The sequence below is a fragment of the Curcuma longa genome, chromosome 17, assembly GCF_044706935.1.
Source record: "Curcuma longa cultivar G26 ecotype Majalengka, Jawa Barat chromosome 17, ITB_CL_G26_1.1, whole genome shotgun sequence".
In the NCBI taxonomy this organism is placed as follows: domain Eukaryota; kingdom Viridiplantae; phylum Streptophyta; class Magnoliopsida; order Zingiberales; family Zingiberaceae; genus Curcuma; species Curcuma longa.
In genome coordinates this window covers 11,085,046-11,090,589 of record NC_133877.1, presented here as the reverse complement: position 1 = coordinate 11,090,589, position 5,544 = coordinate 11,085,046, and the positions used below count along the sequence as shown (strand labels likewise).

The window sequence follows — 5,544 nt, the reverse complement described above, 5'->3', positions numbered from 1 at the left end:
AGACAAAGTCTTTTTAAAAAATTATGACTTTAATCAACTTTTTGCGAAACACTGGTTTAACTAGTCTAGAATATGGTGAGGTAGCTTTAGTTAGGTTGAATTAGCTAAGCAAACTAAGAGAGATACTTCTTACCCCACTTAACTATCTAAACTAAGCTTCCTTGACGTACCATCATCTCGCCCCACCCTGGTACTATATTGGGCAAGTGTCAAGTAATCATTTATCCTTAACTAACCGTTCTAAGCAAAATTTTAAACATAATGATATGACATTTATGTGCATACAAAATAAAACATATGTATGTACATGACAGGTATGCATGAGTCAATCAAGTCAAATAATTTTAATTTCTAATAATATATCAAATTCATGATTTGATATATTTCGTGTGAACCTACGAATGTGTCAACCCCATTTTTATATATTTTGAATTTTATTAAACTTTTGTTATCTTGAGTAATATTTTAATTAATTTCATAATTACAAGTATTTTATTATTATGTTTGAATTATTAGTTATTAATTTGAATTAGTTATTGAATTATTGGATTTGCTATTTGAATGATTAATTTATGATTTATTTGTTTGTATTAATAATTTGTTTAAGTTTGAATTTTTCAAGTTGTGGATTTAGTTTTAGATTTGAATTAAGTTATGTTCCATAATTTTGAAACTTGATGATAATTAATTTAATTATTTAAATTTGAGTTCTTAAAAATTAAATTTGACTTATTAAAATTGATTATTTTATTTTCTTAAATTTTAAGATTTAATTTTAAATTTTTTAAATTTAATTTTAAATTTTTATTAGTTAGATTATTAATTTTATAATTAATCTTGTTAGGTTTTGAATTTATCTTATTTATTAAGATTTTCTTAATTATTTAATTTTAAATTATTAATTAAATTTGAATTATTAGATTTATCTTGTCATGACCCGAGACATAGCCGTCCGAAAAATTTCGACAGTACCTCTCCAGTATCACTGACAATTCCCTGAATACAAATATATAATAAGGCCCACACAGCCTATCCATACTACAAAATATGGATTATACAAGTAACAAAAATATAAAAGTGACCCATACGGCCACGTACACATCCTACACAATGCATAAGAATGAAATTCAAATTCTACACAATAATAAAAAAATAAATTCGTAAAGTAACGAAAAGCCAAAGTTTTGTAAGCGAAAACGTATCAAGTACAAGTATAAAATTAAAATAGGAAATATGCTATAGTATCGAAAATGCCGAAATGAAATCCGAAAGTCCAATACGGTAAAAGTAAACCAATGATACAAGTATACCAACACATGCTACAAACACCTCCCACACATACACACAAAGTCCTCGTCGTGAGATGGCATCGCTAGCAGATCTCTGGCATCCTCTGTAAACTCCTACCTGATATCTGGGAAGACAGAAAAATCCCAGGGTCTGAGTACAAATACTCATTGGGTAATATAGAAAGATAGTGCATGTATGAAACAAAGAGCAAGAGAATAACTACATACCAGAAGTCAACAAGGTATCAACAATATCTCTGCAGATAAATAGCAACTAACATAGATCTCATATAATGCATCATATGAATGACATATCAAACATAGTGCAACAATCAAGAATCAAACAAGTAGACAATCAAAATGCAGTATCACTACGGTCTAATACATATATATAAATCAAGCACATGATGCGCATATGCATGATGCAACTGCCACACTCACTACAGAACTCGTGCAACCATCTGAGTCTGGGAATGTCCGGCATCGGGGGATCAGTACTCCGCGCCCTACAACAAAGTAGTCCGGTGATCCAGTAGCTATGATAAGCTATGTATACTAAGGCCGATATCTGTCCTCTAATACTCATCCCCGACGTACCAACTATGTACTCTCCGAGTACCACTCCTACCTGGTGTCGAGGCAAATCATCGACTCGGCTGCGTACACTGCCATACAGTCATCAACTGCGTACACTACCATACAGTCGCCATCACCAAGATGGAAATAGGGTATAACAACTACCTATATAATAATGTCACGAAAGGCCAACTACCATCACGATAGACCCACAAGGGATTTACAATCATCATCATGTATCATGATAAGATGATCATCATCTTCAGCTACCATGCTAATCAACATGCGTAGGTATAAGGTCCTAATGATCACAGGTATCATAAGTAAATAAAACTATAATCTCTAATGGTCACCGTTGATATAAACAAGGATAGATCAGTAGTCAAGTATGATAATCCAAGATCAATCGAAACAAGGGCAAGCATGGTATCAACATGAGTAAGGTAAGAAGTATCCAAATAACAGTAAGGAATAGAATCTAGGTATCAACTACGATAACTACAACAGAATCATGCACTGGAAAAGAAAGAACTGTATTGACCAAATACAGTAAATTACCCACCTGATAAATCGCACGTCAAATAATAGAACCTCCAGAACTCCTCGTATATAATGACCTCAACGAATCACTTAGGATCCTGCAAACACAATAAACAACATCCATTAATTAAACATATAGATCTTAACAAATTTTAAGATCTACATATAACCCAAATCCAATTAGATCCATAATTCAATTAACTCATGTTAGTTAGACACGAGTTAATTTCATTACCTCTAATCAGATTTAAATCAACCTAACCTAATTAACCTAACTAACCTAACTACACAACTCTAATAAGATTAAACCTATCTAATTCAATCAAAACCCTAACTCCGATAACACAACCTAGTCTAACATCAAGAAATCCAACCTCAACTGATTAATTCTAACAATCATAATCTAATAAATAAATAACAACAAAACTCTACATCTCAACCGAAAGAACTCACGATAGGGATCTCTACCTTAGTTAAATTCCTAGAAATCCAACTTCAATTCTAACCTCTGATTCCGATTTGCATCATCCTCACAGCTTCTTCTCCTTCTGCTAAAATCAAAACCACAAACGAACCCCAATCAGAAAACCCAACCAAGCAGATCTAGGCTACCAAAAATACTCGGCACAATCCCTCAAACAAAAGAAACTGATCTGAAATAAACCAGCAAAGGAAGAAGAGGAAGAAATCTAACCTTTCTCGTCTTTGTCAAAGAGATTGAAGGCCTCTTTGATTCTGCGATCAAGAAACCACGTCCTCAACCCTTAACTGTTCGCGAAGTGGCTGTGACACGACGAAAATGGCAGAAGAAATGGATCTAGGGCATGGACAATAGGAACATCAGGCTCGCGAAGTGGAGAAGGCTGCTTCCGGCGTGAAAGAAAGCTTCGACGCGGAATGGGCAAGCAAGAAGAATCGCGACTGAAGAAGGGGAAGAAGGCTTCGGGCGGCGACTCAGCTCCGGAGAACGGCGACGGCGGAATCAGGGCGACGGCGGAGAGTGCACGGGGAAGAAGAAGGTCGATCGCGATGAAAAGAAGAGGAGGAAGTGCCGATCGGAAGAAGAAGGTCGATCGCGATGAAAAGAAGAGGAGGAAGTGCCGATCGGAAGAAGAAGAACTATTTCGGTGAGGAAGGCTTTTGCGTCCGGCATGGAAGAAGGAGATTGTTGATCGTGAAGGGGAAAGCTTCGGGCGCGATTTGGAAGAAGGAACTCACGGCTGGGAAAGAACTTCGTCGGTGAAGTGGGAAGAGAGATCACGATTTCGTGATTTGGGAAGAATCGCGCTGTTCACGATTGAGAAGAACTCTTAACGAGTTCTTCTACTAATGGATCAAATAGTTAGGATCCAATAACCCTAACCACACTAACCCATTACCCTTATACCTCATTAAGTTATCAATTGGGTTTTAATATAGCATATGAGCTTTTCTAATTGGGCTCATTTAAATGAAGCTTTAGGCCTAGCCCGATTAGGTTTAATAGGGTTGATTTAAAGGGTTAAATAGACTCTCAATTGGGTTAGCCATATGGGTTTAACCATGAACCCAAATGAAACTTAATCCACTAAGTGTCTAACCTTTAATAATTAATTAACCCCTTAAATGGCTTTATCAATTCCCTTTTAAACCTTAGGGTAAATTTGTTTGCAAATTACCCCTTAAGTTCCGGTATTTTACATATCTTGATTATTATCAATTTTATCTTGGTTGGTTAAATTATTATTTATTTTTAGAATTATTATATTAATTGAATTTGAATTATTTAAGTTGTTGTTATCTTGGTTGAATAGGATAAATAATTAGTCTAATTTTTTATTTATTTAAATTATATTATATTAATTAAAATTGAATTATTATTGACAGAATTTGTTAAATTAGAATTAGTCAAATTGTTATTTAATTCAAATTTATTAATTAATTTATTCAAATTAGATAAATTTTATTGTTGATAAGATTTAGATTTATGTTTTTAAATTAATTAAATTTAGATTTTCTAAGATTGAATTTTTCAAATAAATTAAATTTAAATTTTCTAAGGTTGAATTTTTTTAAATCAATTAAATTAAAAATTTTTTAAGGTTGAATTTTTTAAATTAATTAAATTATTTTTATTAATTAAAATTTTAGATTTATTTAACTTTTTTTAAATTTGTTAATTTTGAATCTTTTAAATTATTTGAATTAGTCAAATTATTTGAATTATTCAAATTAGATAATTATAAAATTTTTAAATTATTTGAATTTGTCAAATTAGATGATTTTATATTTTTTGAACTAGTTAAATTAATATTATCTAAATTATTGACGAAATTAGATCTACCATGCAAAACTCTAGGAGTATTTTCATAAGTAAATAAACTTACTAGAATCATATCCCCTAATTTAGATTTTATCTCCGTCTTCTTCTCCGGGCGCCAATTTTTATAGTGCTCACATTTCTAGCATTTGAAGCACGTAATGCGTTCTTTGTATCACCGAGCTCTTGTCATTGGTTGCTCTTTTGCCTCTGGTGGTGTTGTCCGAGTCTTATAAGTAGGACACTGATTTTTATAGTATTCTCTTTCCCTGGACTTAAAATAAATTATATAAAATTTGAGAACATTAAAAATTTTACCTTTCTCCCTCTCCATCTTTGCCTTCGTGCTCCCATGGCGGTTAGTCCAATCAAGAGCAAACCTACTCTGATATCAATTGTAGGATCGGTGTGCACACTAAAAGGGGAGGTGAATAACGCTCATTGTTCATTCATTCTATCATAGAGACTCATAGAGGAATTAGATAAAGTGACAGCGGACACGTAGATTTTTACTTAGTTCCTAACCCCCTAGGGCTAGTATATCCAAAGCCTATGCACGGGAAGGTCTATCCACTAATGGTCTCTTTTTCAAAACTTTTTCAAAGGTCGAGAAACCCAACTTACAATTCAAAATAATAATAAAATAAAAGTATAAAAGTAAGACTTAAAAGAAAATAACCAAATAATCATGTAGTGCTCGATCCAGAAGTCTTGAACGCAATGCACATTCCTTGGAGCTTCCTCAGTCACACAAGCTTGGCTCCATTCGCATTAAGCAACATCGTAGGATAAAAGATTGGCAAGAGAAGTGTTGTTCATGTGGTGCATGTTGAGGCCTCT

At 33.1% G+C, this 5,544-nt stretch overlaps 1 long non-coding RNA gene across 2 annotated transcripts; it reads right to left on the bottom strand.

The window, feature by feature from the left end:
* Nucleotides 1-1,244: 1,244 nt before the first annotated feature.
* Nucleotides 1,245-3,460, bottom strand: LOC141811687 (uncharacterized). 2 transcript variants are annotated; one of them, XR_012600189.1, is made up of 4 exons: nt 3,100-3,460; nt 2,912-2,953; nt 2,428-2,503; nt 1,245-1,414 (listed from the first exon to the last, which is right to left on the bottom strand). It is a non-coding gene; the product is annotated as an uncharacterized LOC141811687 (long non-coding RNA). The 2 variants fall into 2 exon arrangements; XR_012600190.1 differs by lacking the exon at nt 1,245-1,414 and having other exon boundaries at nt 2,482-2,503; nt 2,874-2,953.
* Between the last annotated feature and the right edge of the window lie 2,084 nt (nt 3,461-5,544).